Raw genomic sequence first — 18,267 nt, 5'->3', positions numbered from 1 at the left:
AAATATATATATCCAGCTAAACCCTGTGCATGATTACTTCTAACAGCAATGGTCACAATACCCAATGGTGGAAAGCACTCAAATGCCCGTCAACTGGTAAACAAGCAAACTTTGGTCAATTAAGCATTCAGTGGAATACTATGCAGCTGAAACAAATGAAGTTTGTAAACATGCTTTGACACAGATGAGCCTTGGAAACATTATGCTGAGTGAAAGCCAGATACAACAGACCACTTACATACATTGCCCAGCCCAGACAAGTCCATGGAAGACAAACTAGATCCATGTTTCCCAAGGGCCAAAATGAATAGGGAATGGACAACAACTACTAACAGGCAAGGAGTTTCTTGGGGGGGGGGAGTAATGCAAATGATCCAAAAATCAACTGTGGTGGTGTTGGCACAACTCTATGAATACACTGGAAGCCATCAAATCTTATAAATAGGAGGACTGGATGGTAAGTGACTCAAAAGCTCAGGTAGTATAGTCCATAGTGTGCTGCACTGCTAAGGAAGAGGTTGTGGACCGCCAGGGGTTCAAATCCACCTGCAGACACTAGGGAGAAAGATGGGCAAACTCCCAAGTTAAAATTTACATCATCTTGCAACAATGAATGAATGGAATTTCAAAATCTCTGTACATGTTCATTGAAATGAAAAATAAACAAACTAAATTAAAAAAATTTACATCATCAGAAACTAGATAGAGGGTCCCTATGAGTAAAAAACTGACCCACTGACAGTCAGTGTGTCTCAACAGAGCTGCTACTTTTAGAAGTCCTAAGAAATAAAACAGGCCTGTTTTTTGTTGCTGTGGCCTTTTCCCTGGATGACTGTGAGATGAATAAGCCCCAGTGTTTGCCTCTGGGTGGAGATAATCTACACCATCAAGTCTCTGTGGGGAGAATAACCCACCCCAAACTAAACCGATTTCCACTGAGTCAATTTCCACTCAAAACAACTGAACATGCCAGAGCAGAATACCCGCCCCACCCCCAACAGCAAATATTCAGGAAAGCAGGTACCTTCCAGGGACAAGGAGAAAGTATCCCTTTGGAAGCCAATGAAGGTGCAGGACCTAGATTCACCAACCTGATGTGTAATGAAAAATGGATTTGCTGTGTCACAGAAATAGATCATTTTGGGGTACAAGACAGCACCAGTCGTCAAATTAAGCCACCTGCCTAACCCCTTACATATGTCCCTTCAGCATTCTGCAAGAGAGCTTGAGGAAGGGACCAAGGCTGTGACCAAGGCAAGTTCAAAGGCAAAGTGAGTTCCCAAAAACCAGTGAAGGTCCACAGTATGCTCACACCACAGCAAATGCATTCTGTCACCTTTTGCACAGTAACACCTTGAAAAGAACCATGCCTGCCATGGCACTTTCTCCAAAGCTCCCTGCTGATGATTTCCTGGGTTTTCTGCACATCTCCTCACAGCCATGGCTGACAGGCCAAACCTCACATGGCTCCCTACCAGGAGAAATCAGAAACCCATGATGGGAGTTGGGTCTCCATTCCCAGGGAGCATCCAAGCGCCCTCCTCTCCCCGTGGAGTCCCACGGAAGGAAAGGAAGAGGCGAGAGCCACCGCCCATGAGGAGCTGCCTTGCAATCTCTTACCCTTCCAGGAACTCAAGGGCTTTCCACTGCCCAGAAGCCATCAGCCACCCAACACCTTTCTCGAAATTTCGGCCCATGGTAATACCTTGCCAAGTGAAGACAAACTGTCAAAGCAAAGTCAGAGGTGACCACCAAGTGCTCTGCGGGGCTCATGCATGAACCAGCTCAAAAGAATGCCCTTACAACTTGTTTAAAGATTGTCTGTGAGGGGCATGTAAGTGAAGAACTGCTCTTTGAATGCTTGTCAGGAAATTCCTCTCTTATCATCAAGGCTCTGGAGGACTGATGTTCCTAATCTGGGGGGATCACGAGCCCCTTTGGCAGTCTGGGGAAAGTTTCTGGATCTCTTCTAAGATGGTTTACTACCCTTTCTGAACACGCCCCCTGCCTCCCGGGGGTCTGTCTCTGCGCCCCGCTTGTAAGGCACAGCCTGCAGCCCAGGCTCAGTGCACCCGGGGCCAGCGAGGATGTGCAGCCCAGGGAGCAGCAGGCCGACGAGCTGGCGGGATTGGTGAGCAGCAGCCAGGGCAGCCTTCTCGAGGAGGTGGGGGGCGGTGGGGGCGGCCACAGGGGCTCGTCTTACGTCAGACGTTCAAAAGACGTTGGCCGTGGGGTCCACTGCGAGGCACGTCGTACGTCAGGCGTCGAAAGGGCCACAGATCACGTGGTGGTGCACGCAGCAGGGTCAGGCGTCCCAACAGCAGCAGCGATGGAGGCCCCAGAGAACAGCATGGCATCGGCGTGAGCATGGCGGCGCCACGGGAGGCTGCAGGGTACGTGGAGGCGGCACAGGAGGCCGTGGGGCAGCCGGTGGCGGAGGCGGCCATGGAGCCCATGGTGGTGTCGGGCGTGGAGATGGTGGCGGTGGCGGAGGAATCTGTGGAGCACGGCGTCGAAATGGCGGCAGCCATCGAAATCGAGGCTGAGGCCTCACGTATTGAAATGGTGGTGTCGGAGGAGGCGGAGGCCGTGGCGGTGGCCGTGGCCGTGGTGGCGACGGAGACAGAGGCGGTGGCAGTGGCCGTGGCCGTGGCCGTGCTGTCGACGGAGGTGCCGGCGGAGGCAGCCCCTGAGCCGAGCGTGCGTTACGTGGAGGCAGCAAGTGGGAGCGGAGAGGGACACTCTTCCGGTGGCGCCATGGCCTCCACTCAAGGTGTCCAGGGTGCCCAGGCCGCAGGGGGGCGCTGGGACCACGGCTTTGGCCTGAGCAGTCAGGGGGACTGCGACAGGTTACAGAGGGCGTGTGAGGGCGCCTACGAGGCGGATGGAGAGGTGACGGTGGCAGGGCCCACGGTGGACGAGGAGGAAGAGGAAGACAGTGAGGAGGAGGAGGTGGCGGCGGCACCAGGTGAGCATGGCGCCTGCGGGCAGCCGGAAATCTGCACGCAGTGCACCGTGGCGAGCCGCATGCAGTACCTGCCCAGCCAGGAGCGGACGCTCGAGCAGTGGGTGGTGGCGGAGACCTCGCCCTTGCCCCTGCCACGCTGGAACCCTCTGACCGCCCTTCGTGACCGCCAGCTGGGCTTGCGCCCCCGCTTCGTCCGTGAGGCCTGCGGGGCCAGGGTCTTTGTGCAGCGCTTGCACCTGATCCGTGAGCTGAAGGGCCACCAGGGCTCTGTGAGTAGCGTGCACTTTAACCAGAGTGGCAACTGGCTGGTCAGCGGCAGCGATGACCTGAGAGTGAGGCTGTGGGACTGGTCGTGCCAGGAGACGGTGCTGAATTTTGCCAGTGGCCACCGAAACAGTGTCTTCCATGCCATGTTCCTGCCCAACCAGGGGGATTCCCTCCTGGCCACGTGTGCCCGTGACGGGCAAGTGCGCCTAGCAGAGCTGTCAGCCACCCCAACCTGCAGGGGCACCAGGCATGTGGTCCAGCACAGGGGGCCCTCCCACAAGCTGGCCATGATACCAGACAGCGCCTCTACATTCATGAGCTCAGGCGAAGATGCCGTGGTCTTCAACATTGATCTCCGATATCCTCGGCCTGCTGCAAGAGTGGTAGTGACCAAAGACCAGGAGCAGAGAATCGGCCTGTATAGCATCTTCGTGAATCCTGCCAATACATGCCAGTTCGTGGTGGGCGGACGAGATCAGTTTGTGCGCATTTACGACCAGAGGAGAATTGACCCGAGAATCAATAACGGCGTGCTCAAGAAATTCTGCCCACATCACTTGGTGAGTTGTGATTCCACACTTTACATCACCAGTGTTGTGTACAATCACCAAGGCACGGAGATCATTGCCAGTTACAGTGATGAGGATATATACCTCTTCTACTCCTCTCAGGAGGACGGAGCCCAGTATGTGAAGAAATACAAGGGGCACCGAAATAACACCACAGTTTTAAAAGGTGTTAATTTCTATGGCCCCCAAAGTGAGTGTATCTTGAGTGGTAGTGAATGTGGCCACATCTTCTTCTGGGAGAAATCATCCTGCCAGATCATTCAGTTCATGCTAGGAGACAGAGCAGGCTCCGTAAACTGCCTGGATTCCCACCCTGACTTACCTGTGTTAGCATCTAGTGGCTTAGACCACAGTGTCAAGATCTGGGCACCCACTGGTTTATTTCCCAGTGAGCTTCATGGTTTAAAGAATCTGATGAAAAAGAACAAGACAGAGAGAGATGAAGATAATTTGCGTCGCTCTGACCCGTTTGATAGCCACCTGGGTTGGTTCCAGAGGCATCACCTAACTGAGAGAGAGCCTCTGTGGCGCTGGGCAGCTCAACCCAGAGACCCAGACAGAGATGACTCTTCTTCAGGTTCCAACGATGAGTGGCAAAACCTTGAGCAGTTCTTTCCATCCTGAAGACATCAGACCATCTCCAGCTAGATGCCACCCCAAGAGATTGAAATTTGAAATTCAGACACACCAGAGGTAGAATTTGCCTTTTGTCTCCTATATGTTTTGTAAAAGTTACAATTACAACTATTTCTTCCTTCCTCTCCACTGTGCTTCCTTAATCTTACACATATTCTTCCTGATTCATTGCCTTCCTCTCACTTGGTTTCTTCTTGTCCTTAAACAAATGTTAAACAATTTATGCTTTTTAGCTTGCTTGTTGACTTCTGAAGGTTCTTAATTATTATGACAAACGTGTAGTGGCTCTCTTTTTTTCCTGACACTCTAGAAGCTAGAAAGTTTATTGTTGGTGAATAGCTTTAGCAGATTACCTCAAAAGTCACATGTCTCAGTTGGTCGGGAAAATTCACAAATGTGTTATGCTGTAGAAGTAAAATAAAACCAAGCTTTGTTCCTCACTTTAACATTTTCCATACATACCACTCACTTTCAGAAAAGGAAAAGCAAGAAATGTGGGTACATGATTTATTAACTGGATAACATCTCCTAGAGCAAATAACAAGAGTTCTCATTTTATGCTTCTCTGTGTTAAGAATATCGGTTCCTTCAAGCACGCTAAGTAGTAAGAAATTCATTTTATCACACAGCATTACTTTCACTTTGAATTTTTCTGGGAATTTCACTGTCAAATATATCTCAAGTCTAGTAAGATTATCTTTCATAAAGTCCTGGGACAATCATCTGACTCTAAGTTCCCAGCCACAAATACATGGATTCCTTGTATTTGAATATGTATACTTGAATTAACTTTGAAAGATAATGTTGACATGTAGAGTTGTTTATACGTAGAGATAACTGTTTGATCTCCTTAAAAGAAGAAGATCCCACTAGGCATTCATACATTGCTTCCAAGATTTTAGGCTCTTTCACTGTTACCTTGCTTTTCAAATGTGTCTACTTTAAATTTTGTGCCTTAGTTGTCTTAAAAAAATGTACAATGGTAATATTTTTTTTCACTTGCTATTGGTGTCACTGGATTCTTTTCTCTCAATACCCCTTAACTGTTATGCATCCTGCCTTTAATATAGAGTACGAGTCTTAAGAAATGTTCAATGTGATACTTTGTTTTGATTTGTCACTTTCTTTTGTGCCACTGAATTTTTCTTTCCTTCCAGTCATTTTGAACTGTTAGACACCTTGCCTTTACTATAGATTTGGAGTATTAGCAGTCTTGAAAAAATATTATATAATGATATTCTATTTTTATTTTTTTGCCATTGTGTTAATCTTTTCTCCCACTACCTTTGAAATGTTACACCTTGCCTTTAATAATAAATTTTAGCATTAGTGATCTCAAGAAATGATAATTGCAACAATGAAAGAATGGAAAGCCGAGTTCTTTATAAACTTTCATGAAAATCTCTATTTAAAAAAAGATAAAATTTTAAAATTTTTTTTAAAAAAGAAATGTTAATTGATGATATTCTGGTTATACTTTCACTTTATATTTGTGCCAGGCATTAATCTTTTCTCCCAACACCTTGCCTTTTATGTAAAATTTTAGTATTAGTTGTCTTAAAAAATGTTCAACAATATTTTTTATTGGCACTTTTTATTTGTGTCATTAAATTCTCCAAATACTCTTTGTTGCATATCCTGCGTTTAATATATAATAATATGGAGTATCAGTTGTCTTAAGAAAGTTTAAAGAGGAGGAGGGAAAAGGCACAGGGTTTGAAACAAACGACATGGACCAGGAAAAAGTCACCAACACAGCAGAGGAGCCTTGAGGTCTCAACAGGCTCAGCCTGGATGAGCGAATTTATGTGAAGATGTGGAACGACCGAGACCTCCGAGGGAGATTACACACCTATGATCAACATTTAAATATGACGTTGGGAGATGGGGAAGAAACAGTGACTCCTATAGAAACTGAGGAAGAAACATATGAAGAGATACATAAATCAACAAAGCAGAATATGCCAGTGCTCTTTGTTTGGGAAGATGGTGTTGTGCTAGTTGCCCCTCCACTGAGACTTGGCTTCAACCAAGAATTTGTCCAGTGGGGAAGAGACTTTGTAGTCTTTAATGTATAATATAATCAAAAGAGAAACCTGCATAAGTTTTGATAGTCAGATGTGACCAATGAGTCTTCCAGTCCTAAAGTGAGTTCATTTGCAGATAACTCACACGTTCTTAGACTAAATGGCATTTTCATTTTTCTCCAACCCTTCAAATAAATGTGTTGTTGTTGTTGTTGTTGTTTTTAAGTGCCGTCGAGTCAGAGGTGACTCATCACAAAAATTAACAGACCTTTCAAAATAATTTCAGGCTTCTGTCTTTAAATTAAATCTGATTTTTTTCCTTTAAAAAAAGAAAACAAAGTTTAATGACTATGTTCTCTTTTGATTTTTCACCTGCTGTTAGTGCTATTTGTTTTCTTCCAAAAGTTTTGAACTGTTTTAATGACTATGTTCTCTTTTATTTTTCACTTGTTTTGCTTTTCACTTGGTGTTTGTGCCATTGAATTTGTCTTTTCTTCCAATCATTTTGAACTGTTAAGATACCCTGCCTTTAATGTAAATGTTTAGTATCGTTTTTAAAAATATTCAACAATGATACTGTTTTTTTATTTGCACTTGCTATCTGTGTGTGACTGAATTCTCTTTGCTCCCAATAGCCTTTAACTGTTTACACATCCTCCTTTAATAGAAAGTTAGAATATGAGCTGTCTTAAGAAATGTTCAATAATACTCAGTTTTGATTTTTCACTTGCTATTTGTGCCATAGAGTTTGTCTTCTAGTACTTTGAAACTGTTAGACATTTTGCCCTCACTATAGATTTTTTGTTAGTATCAGCAATCTTAATATTTAATAATTCTGTTTTAATTTTTCACTTGCTGTTTTTGTCATTGAATTTGTCTTCTCTCCCAATGCCTTTGAAATGTTACACCGTGCCTTTAATAAATATTCCGCATTAGCTGTTTTAAAAAATGTTCAGTAAAATTCTGTTTTGTTTTTCACTTATTTGTGCTAGTGAATGAATCTTTCCTCCCAGCACATTTGAACTATTAAACACCCTGCCTTTAATGTAATTTTTTATTAGTTCTCTTACTAAATTTTTAATAATAATAGAATGGTTTAAATACAAAAACATATAAATGAAGAGAGGTCTGGTGGCCTAGTGGCAAGAAGCTGTGCTGCAATCCTGAAGGGGTGAAGTTCAAATCCACCAGATGCACTGCTAGAGAAGGAGGGCCAGTCTCCTCCTGTGCCTGTTGGATCTGCCTCAGTGGTACACAACAAGGAAAAAAACAAGCATATAAATGAAACATATGACGTAGGAACATGTGACAAAGGAATATATATGATACAGGAAGTCAGGTATGTTGCCGTGTTAGTTGTTGCTGTCAGGTGCCATCAAGTCTGTTCCAATTCCAGCAACACACAGCACACTGCCCGGCCCAGTCCAGCCCCATCTTCACGAGCCCACTGCCGCAGCCAGCATGCCAAACTATATTGCAATCATTCTGAAAATCTTACAAACCAGCAATCTGTCATATAGCATTGAGTAACACCACCAGGGAACTCCAGAGGTGTAGTCTGGAGGGAGCTGCGCTGCTAGGAACATGTGATAGATAGATAGATAGATGGATAGATAGATAGATAGATAGATAGATAGATAGATAGATAGATAGATAGATAGATAGATGATAGATAGACAGACCTATATAGAGACATATATAGAGATATATATAGGCATATATATAGACATATATGTTGTTGTTATGTGCCGTCGAGTCGCTTGCGACTCATAGCGACCCTATGTACAACAGCCCTAAACTCTGCTCTGTCCTGTGCCAATTGCACTGTCTCTGACACTGCCATCCCGATTATCCCAGTCACTGAATCAATCCACCTCATAGAGGGCCTGCCCCTCCTGCGCCGTCCCTCCACCCTCCCAAGCATGATGTCCTTCTCCAAGGACCGATCTCTCCTCACAACATGTCCAAAGTATGTTAGACGGAGCCTCAGAATCCTTGCCTCCAAGGAGCCATCCAACATAAGGAACTACCAGCAGCTGATGTGTTTGGGATCACAGAAGCCAAGGAAGCTTCATATATAAGTTATTAGATGGAGGGATGGTCAAAGGGAGATAGATGTGAAGGGAAGGGTAGAAGTGGATGGGTATCCTGGTGCATGGTGTAGCAGGGAAATAAGTGGGTAAAGACGCGTGTGAGAAAGGCAGGGACAACAGTGACACTAAAGTTAACTCCACAATAAGAGATATACCTTTAACTTGCTGGTCTGTCTGATACTTCTCTAAATCTGAACATTAAGACAGACTAGGAAGAAGGATTGGCCATCCACTTCTGAAATAGCAGGCCTCTGAAAACCCTATAGACATATATAAGACATATATATAGAGACATATATGTATATAGTCATATGTATATAGACATATATATAGACATAAATATATTGTTGTTATGTGCCGTTGAGTCATTTGCAACTTATAGCGACCCTATGTACAACAGCCCTAAACCCTGCTCTATCCTGTGCCAATCGCACTGCCTCTGACACACCCATCCCGATTACCCCAGTCACTGAATCAATCCATCTCATAGAGGGCCTTCCCCTCTTGCGCCGTCCCTCCACCCTCCCAAGCATGATGTCCCTCTTCAAGGACCTGTCTCTCCTTGCAACATGCCCAAAGTATGTCAGACGAAGCCCCAGAATCCTTGTCTCCAAGGAGTTGCTTGGTTGAATCCTCTCCAGGATGAATCTGTTTGTTTTCTTGGCAGTCCATGGTACATTCAATGCTCTTCTCTAGCACCACAGCTCAAAGGCATCAATTCTCCTTCTGTCCTCACTAGTCATTGTCCAACTCTCTGATGCATAACAAGTGATTGTAAAGACCATGGCCTGTATCAGGCACACCTTAAGTCTCCAGAGAGACACCGTTGCTCTTGAGTACTTTAGAGAGGTCCCTAACAGCAGACTTTCCCATCGCAATACATCTTTTTATTTCCTGACTGCTGGTGCCAAGAGGGTTGACTGTGGAGCTGAGCAAACCGAAGCTGTGAACAATCTCAATCTCTTCGCCATCTATCCTGATATAGATATATAGATATAAAACAAAGGAATCCCTGGTGACACACATCCACCAGCAGCTCCAAGGAACAAAGATGGGTGGTCTCCTCCTGTTGCAATTTACAGCTTTGGAAATGCAATGGAAGTCAGAACAACTCAACAGCAGTTAGTGAGTACTAACTGTAGTTACAAAGTCCAAGATACATCCAGCAGCTGGGGTACAATGGGAACACAGCCATGACTGGCAGGTAGCAGAGCCAACACTGTTGTATTTTGTGGCCTACGTTCATTTGTTGATGAGGAAGCCGAACGAACATCCATGGTTAGCAGAAACAAGTATGTGGGGGGTTTTCCTCCACCCAAGGTCAGGGGCCCCTTGAATTCCATTCACATACCCTCCCCTGGAGATCTGTGAAACTAAGAAAAGGACTCTGGTGTTTTACTTTAAAAAAAAAAAGATTCATAAACTAAGATACAAATCTTCCCCAGGGAGATGCAAATTTTTAAAATGTCTGCCAGACAATATTTAAGAGATTCGCCTCATAAACGACACAGACACAAGAGGCTGCCTTGGCTTGCTAATGCCTTGTAACCAGCACATTAAACAAGCTTGTGATATTAAAGAAACAAACAGCATCTACACCTGGGGCAAAACAAGTAAGCCAGGCTCACTTTCACTGTGGACATTCTCTTGACACAAATCCTGTTGTTCAATTTGGCTGGCTGCCTGGAATTTTGTCGGGACCTGGCCCTTAACCATGGGAGAGAAAGCACATTTTCTACTGTTCCCAGAATTTCCCCTCCACCTACCTCCTGTGTTTCCTAAGACTGTACACAGATTTCTTCATCAATATTGAAGCAAGTGAAAAATCTCCTGTGGCTATGAATTTTGGCATACTTAATGGTCTCCATGGAAATGTCCTCAATGAAAACATGAAGTTGCCATTGGATTCTTATTCTGGGAAGCATTTTAGGGAATTCGTTTCAATCTTCCCCTGTAGTTGACACTTTCATAGTTTTGCAGCCTTGGTAATATATCTATGGTATTGGGGGAGAAGATGTCTGTAATCTGAGTCACTCATTCACTCACTGTCAAATCGCAAGACACATAGCAGAGCCTCTAGCAGGTTTTCGGAGGCAATAATCTGCATCAAAGGAAACTGCCGATCTTTGTCACTCAGAGCAGCTGACGCACTTGAACTGCCTGCCTTTGGGTCGGCAGCGCAATTCCTTACTAGACCATCAGAGCTCCATGATCAGAGTATTCCACATCATTCGGGGGATCTGCTTCTGGGCACGTCCAGCCCTGACACAGGATATGTTTACAATGGCTGGTAAATTTAGCATTGTGGCCACAGAGGATGAGTTGTTAGAGGCTGCGAGCCAAATGATTTCTCACCTTGCCACATAATTTGACTTCACATACTATTAAATGTCCACTTTCTGGTTCTAACCTACCCCTCTGTCCATGTATTAAAGGCTGGCCCCGTGTTATAAATAAGTAGCCCAGGATAGTAGTAGGATGCAATTCAGTTAGTTTCCTACAGGCTTCGAACCAGGTGGACTCCCTTATGAGTATTTGCCTTTCCATCCAGATCCACTGAAACAGAATCTACATTTTACCACATCAACTGCTTCCTCCACCAGCAGGAAACTATTTTGAGGCAACCACCATCAGGGAGGGACTGAGTCAGTGGGCTAGAGGGTACAGGCCCATAGTCTTGGGAGACAGCTACAGCAACTGCCGTAACACAGGCCACAAAGATAATGTCCTGCATCATACTTTTTAGTGAGTTGTCACTGGGCTCTGAAAAGCCTGCACGTAGCTGTCTGAGATACAACTATTGGTTTCTTCCCATCCGCTGCTAAGACATATAGCTGACCCTCCAGCAGATTTTCAGGAGCTGTAAATTAAATGGGAGGAGACTGCCCATCTTTGCTCCCATGAAGCCTCTGGTGGATTCTAACTGAGAGACTCTGCCTCTGGGTTAGAACTCAATTCCTTACAGACTCAGCCACCAGAGCTTCCTGGAGCAAAGAAGAGAAGAAAACCAATGACTCCAGGAACCATTGAGGGCGAAGGAGTAATGGACCGGGCGAACTACAATCTCCGCTCGCGCGAGGCTGAACACCACTGCTGACCGCCCTGATTGAGATCGCAGGGCAAGGTCCTGGACAGAGAGGAGAGAGGAGAATCAAACTCATATTCACAAACAAGTCTGACCTCATCAGTCTCTCAGAGCCCGGTGGAACCCCCCAGCCCAAAACTATGGATTTTTCAGACTTGGCGCTCCACTCATTCCCACATTACAACACACCTGAGAGGAAAGTGTACCAAAGATCAACCACTTTGGGGCACATGCAGGCCAAAAGGGCATCATGTGCCCAGAAGCAAAGTTCAGAAGGCAAGTAGGGGCAGGGTAAATGGCTGACTGGAAATAAGGAACTCCGGGAGGAACAGGATAGAGTGCTGGCACAGTGATGGGATTGCAACCAATGTCACAAGACAAGCCGAACTGTTGAATGGGGAGTTGTTTTGCTCTGAAAACATTCACCTAAATCACATAAAGTTCTCCTTAAAAATAAAATAAAACCAACTCATATTTTAACAAGACGCCCAAGTGATGTTCATGTACACTTAAGCATCACTTGAGGGTCTTTAAGGGTGACCCCAGGATCTTGATAAACTTTAGTTTCTCATTCAGGATGTCTGCAGTGAAAATGCAAGCTTTTCAAAATGCGGCTGGAACCAGCATAAACTGGTTCAAAGTTTTCCTACTGTCCAACTTCTATCTGTTTTGGCCAAACTGCATCTTGCAATCAATTGTTATTAGGGTGAAGAGGGCAGAGATTCGGATGCTGACATTCAGTCATTTCCTCTTTTGATGCCTCTTTTTTCTCACTTGCTCACTTGTGACGGGGACTGTACACCCAGTCATTGGCCACCCCCTCCCCCAGGAGGCCTGCCTTGCCCTCACCACCCTCATGGAGCCTGTCTGTGTCTCAGGGGGCCTCCTGCTTTCCGGGCTAAATGCATCCTTTTGAAGTCAGCAGGAGTGGCTGAAAGGGAAAAAAATCAAACACAAGGGCACAGAGAGCACCTGGAAACCAGCCAACGCTGACAGAGTTTCAATAATATGGGACTAAAAAAGCTGTGCAAATATATTTATTATCAAGATGTTTCAACTTGTTATCATTGTCAGCTTACTCTCGCGGAGTAAAAGGTCTTCCGGTGCTCAAGCCAGATGGCCGGGCCAGCATTATGAAATCATCCCTGAATGTCGGATCACCGTAATCCCAACAAGCCAAAAGTTGAACCACTGCTATTTAGACAATCCATTAGCCACCCAATGAGCAAAGGAAATGAGTTCTCTCTTCCGTTCAGTTTCCTACCGTCTGGGTTACAATCACAACAAAATGAAAGGTTAACCATCATACCCCAATCCTAAGTCCCTTTACCAATATGTAACTGACCTTCCACTATCTGCCTGTCAGTTGTGTTACAGTGTATGTTGTTGGGGTGCTGGAAATTAAGCCACTGGCATTTCAAATACCTGTCGGCCCACCCACAGTGACCAGTTTTCAGTGGAGCTAGAAGCTAGTCTAGAAGACTATGACAGAGTAGGAAGCAGGACTGGCCACCCACTTGTGAAATCCTGGGGTCTCAAAAAGCTTCTGAATATCAGCACAGCTTTGTCCAATTTGGTGTCTGCAGGTGAGTCTCTCAGGTTAGAAGACCCTTAAAATGTGACTGAGGAGGGTCAACCACCTCACAGTAGATTCATCCTTAATGATATGAATAGTTTAAAGATCACTCAAGGAAGGACTTTTATTTAAGGTGAAACAATTCAAAAGGAGGAGACAGATCCAGAAATAATCAAAAGATGAATAAAGTATGGATTGGAGAAAACAGGCTTGACAGCTTCAGAATGGGAGGAAGACTCATCAACAACCTACATTAGGCAGATGATACAACCTGGCTTGCTGAAACTGAACAAGACCTGAAGCTCTTGCTATAGAAGGTCAAGGACTGTCATCTTCAATATGGATTGAAGCTCAACATCAAGAAGACAAAGATTCTCACCACTGGGTCAATTGGCAGCACCATGACTGATGTAGAAGATATTGAGGTTGTTAACAGTTACAGCTTGTGTGGGTCCACAATCAACAGTCTTGACACCAGCAGTCATGAAATCAAAAGGCGAATTGCTTTGGGAAAAACTGCTGTCAGGGATCTCTCCAGAGTACTGAGAAGCAACAACGTCAGCCTAGAGACTAAGGTACGCCTGATCCAGGCCATGGTCTTTGCAATTACTTGCTGTGCATCAGAGAGCTGGGCAATGACTAAGGAATGTAGAAGAAGAATTTATGCCTTTGAGCTGTGGTGCTGGAAAAGAGTCTTGCACATACCATAGACCACCAAGAGAACAAACAGGTCTGTCTTGGAAAGAGTGAAACCAAGTTTCTCCTTGGAAGCTAGGATTTTGAAGCTCCATCTCACATACTTTAGGCATGTGGCCAGGAGGGACCAATCCTTGGACAAGGAAATCATACTTGGAAGGGTGGAGGGACAGTGCAGGAGAGGAAGATCCCCAGATGAGATGGTTTGATACAATAACTGGAGCAATGGGGGTTGGTGTGTTGGAGTCAGTGAGACTGGCTTAGGACAGAGCAGGGTTCAGAGCTGTTGTACATAGGGTCGCTATGAATCAGAGGCAACTCGATGGCACATAACAACAAGAAGCAGCAGCATCTAACAAGAACAAAGTGACTAAAATATCTATCACTGCCTTGGAGGAAGCACGGACCACTCCAACAGGAGAAGCTGACATGATGCTGAGAGGACCTTGAGGAAGAAATGTCACATAAGGAAAAAGAGAGGCCAAGGACACAGGAGTTACTCATTCCCATGTCAACCAAGGCCAGCAAAAGCACAAACTATCCAGGTGAGACCTTCAAATTCCTGATGTCCACCACAAATCCCACAAAGAATCATCTCAAAGATGGAAAAGGTATTTTCAATCACTTGCTATGCAGCTGAAAGTTAGGGACCTCTCAAGATTATTGAGGAGCAATGATGTCAGTTTAAGGACTGAGGTGTGTCTGATTCTGGCCATGGTCTTTCCAATCACTTGTGCTGCTGGGAGCTCGACAACGAATAAGGATGACAGAAGAATTATTGATGCCTTTGAGCTGTGATGTTGGGGCAGAGTACTGAATATCCCATGGACTTCCAAAAGAACAAATATGTCTTGGAGAAGGTGAGGCCAGAGTACTCCTTGGAAGCGAGGATGGTGACACTTCATTTCACACACTTTGGCCATGTTGATAGGAGAAGCTACTCATTGGAGAGGAACATCATGCCTGGAAAGGCGGAGGGTCGGCAAAAGAAAGGAAGGCGCTCCTTACAAGATAACACAGTGACAGTGACAATGGGCTCATGTGCAGCTGAGTTTGTGATGACGGCACGGAATCAGGCAGGGCTTGCTTCTGTCATACCTGGGGTTGCTAGGAGTCGGAGCTAAGTCCCAGCACCTTACAACACACAGCCTTCCGGGCAAAAATGCTCCTGGTCTGGATCCCAGAATGGGAGGAGGAGGGAAGAGAAGATTCCTACAAAGGACATTTTGGGGACAGCTGACAATTAGAATATGGATGGCAGAAAAAAGTTTGCAACCAATCACACAGCTCCTTCACTCATCTCCACTCTCACTCAAATACAGGGAATTTTATTTTTTCTTTACTCAGAAGAAGACCTAAATCCACAAGCAGAAGAGAAAGGGAAAGAAGACAGTAGTAAATAAGTCAACAAAAGTATAGTGGCGCAGCATCAGATCTGGAATGGCTATGGGAAGCAAATATCTAGAGGAAATTCCTAGGATTTGCATTGCAAATCAAAGATGACATTATTCCAGGTAGCACTGCCTTACTATGCAGTGTATATTTTAGACTTCTCAGTGGCTCTCTGGAGACAGAGATTTTTTTTTTTATTTTTTTTTACTTAATCAGCTGAAGGGGCTTCTGGAAGAGAGGCCAGGATGGAACGCTCGGGCGCTTGTGGCTTTCTTCTGGCCACAAATGGGTGTCTGCAGAGTGGATTTGCCAGATGAACTGAGAGTCTCTGGCCCAGGGGTCGCCAGCATTTGGGTGTGCCGGAATGGTAAAATACTGAAGGGCACTTGGGCCTGCGGCCCTCAGGCCTGTTTTTCATTGTTTTTGTTCAAACATTCTTCTAGGTGGTATTGTCCTGGTGTGTCCACTAGCCATACAGAGGTAACTTGTGGTTGCTGTGAAGCTGAACACTACTGATGTGTCAAATGTGTTACCCATAGGCGGACAGTGTTTGGTGGAGCTCCCTGATTAAAACAAGCCTGGAAGCATCCACTTCCGTAATAGCTTGCCTCCAGAAACCCTATGAACCTGGAGAAAAGATGAAAGTCACCCAAGTGTTGAGGACTTTCGTTCATAGGGTCGCTATGAGTTGCCTACGACTTGACAGCACTTAACAACAACAGCACACATACTATCATAAAGAAGAAAGGAAAGGAAATTTATTAAGATTTTTTGCCTGAAAGTCTTCACATTTAGACGTGGACTTTAATCAATCTTTTTAACTCAGGTCAATGTCTACATTTCTCTACGTGACATCATCAGCATTTGCGGATACAGCATTTCTTTTTTGGGATTTTTTTTTTTTGGCTTTTAAAAATTTTATTCTGATTTCTTTACAGACTTTCAGTGCATTGTTTTTCACAAAAGATCCTTCCCATTTCATTCACCCCACCCATTCATCGAATTTTACAGCCTTATGATTAAAACTCTACCCCCTCATCCTCACCCCTCTATTTCCACCCTCCCCCCTGCCTTGGGTCCTCATACTCATTCTAAAATAATGGTTTTATACAGTATTTGTCCTTGTGGGACTGAGTTAGTTCACTCAGCATAATGTTTTCCAGTCCCTCCCAAGTTAGGTATGAATTTACAAAATCATTACTTCCTTTTTTAAAGTATAAGGCACACCCACTCTTCACTTACCAACATGGTTTGGCTGCAAAGATCAGGTGTTTAAGTGAAAATTGGCATCATAACAGCGGATGATGACATTAGATTGGCCACAAAATTGAGGATGGCATCATTACATTTGAGCCCACCAGGTGCAACTCGGGAGAAAGATGGGCAATCTCCTCCCAAGCATTTTACAGCCTCAGAAACCCAATGGAAGGTAAGCTAATGATTTGGTTCTGATTTGATGGCTATGAGAGAGAAAGATTTTTATTTTTTTTATTTAGTTTGTTTATTTTTCATTTCAATGAACATCTACAGAGATTTTGGAATTCCATTCATTCATTGTTGCACCCTGAGAGAGATTTTTATTGTCGTGAATTTGAAATACTGGATCAAGAGGTAGTCAATAAGCAAGGTGGTGCTGTTGTGCGCCGCTGAGTCAGAACCAACCCATAACTGACCCTCAAGTGGGTTTTCAGGGGCGTCCTTCTCCTGCAGAGCAGCTGCTGGATTTGAACCCTGTGCCTTTGGGATTGCAGCACAGCTTCTCGCCACTAGTCCACCAGAGCTCCCTAAGTAAGGTGTATAATGGTATTGTTATTATTGAGATTATACGTAGCAGAACACACAAGTTCAACAATTTCCACACATAAAAATCAGTGACATAGATTACAGTCTTCAAGTTGTGCAACCATTCTCAGCCTTCTTTTCCAAATAGTTCCTTTCCCCGTGAACAGAAACTCACTACACCCTAAGGTACCTATAAAATCTGTCTAATTACTTTCTCCTATGTAACCAGTACTTAAAAAAGATATAACATCCAAAGCACATATTTTTCACTCGTTAAATTAACCTGTTGTTGGTTTCAAGCTAACTTCAGGTGTAAAGTTTAAAGATTATTTGAAGGCAATAGTGTCAGGGGTTCGAGCACCCTTGGTGGCTCCACAAAGTCCAGGAGAATTTGTACTGCTGCCTGTAATGTCACATTCCCTAAGAAAGAATTCACAAAAAGAACAGGAACCTTTAATACTGAGCTTTGAAATTAAGTAAACTAATCTGTTTTTTACTTCCCTTTTCAGATTTCTGGGAACCCTTGAACAGCATCGACTGATCACTTCCCAACCATTTCATTCATAGACGTTAATAGGGCTCCACTCTAATCTTTAGTATCCTCTCCCAAGCCACCAATAGCCAAGCAGCAGGCTCCCACATGATTTTAAGACACTGCCTTTATGCACACCCATGTTTATTGCTGCTTTGTTCACAACAGCAAAGAGTTGGAAACAACCCAAGTGCCCATCAACAAATGAATGGATATAGAAGCTGTGGTATAGTCACACAATGGAATACTATGCTACACTGAAAAACAAAGAACTTCAAAACAACTATATCATCTCACCCCAGTCAGAATAGCAAAATTTAACAGAACAGCAAGCAACAAATGCTGGCAAGGTTATGGAGAAACTGGAACCCTTATTCACCGTTGGTGGGAGTGTAAAATGGTGCAACCATTGTGGAAGGCGGTATGGCGCTTTCTCAAAAAGTGGCAAACAGAGATACCATTTGACCCAGCAATTCCACTACTGGGAATATACTCCAAAGAGACCATAACTGGCACTCAAGCAGATACATGCACACCTATGTATATTGTGGCTTTGTTCACAATAGCAAGGAGTTGGAAACAACCCAAGTGCCCATCAACAAATGAATGGACAGAGAAGCTGTGGTATATTCACACAATGGAAT

General features: G+C 44.5%; 1 protein-coding gene and 1 pseudogene across 2 annotated transcripts in view; one reads left to right on the top strand and one right to left on the bottom strand.

Annotated features, from left to right (window-relative positions):
• REPS2 (RALBP1 associated Eps domain containing 2) overlaps positions 1–18,267 on the bottom strand; it is a 235,850-nt gene that overhangs the window by 196,586 nt on the left and 20,997 nt on the right. The gene's annotated exons all lie outside the window — the stretch shown is intronic.
• LOC102860403 lies at positions 2,368–4,428 on the top strand (annotated as a pseudogene).

Source organism: Elephantulus edwardii, unplaced genomic scaffold (assembly GCF_000299155.1).
Source record: "Elephantulus edwardii isolate Elephantulus edwardi_28Jun2011 unplaced genomic scaffold, EleEdw1.0 scaffold00115, whole genome shotgun sequence".
Lineage (NCBI taxonomy): Eukaryota > Metazoa > Chordata > Mammalia > Macroscelidea > Macroscelididae > Elephantulus > Elephantulus edwardii.
The sequence above is the reverse complement of the archived record's forward strand: the minus strand, read 5'-3'. Positions and strand labels throughout refer to the sequence as shown.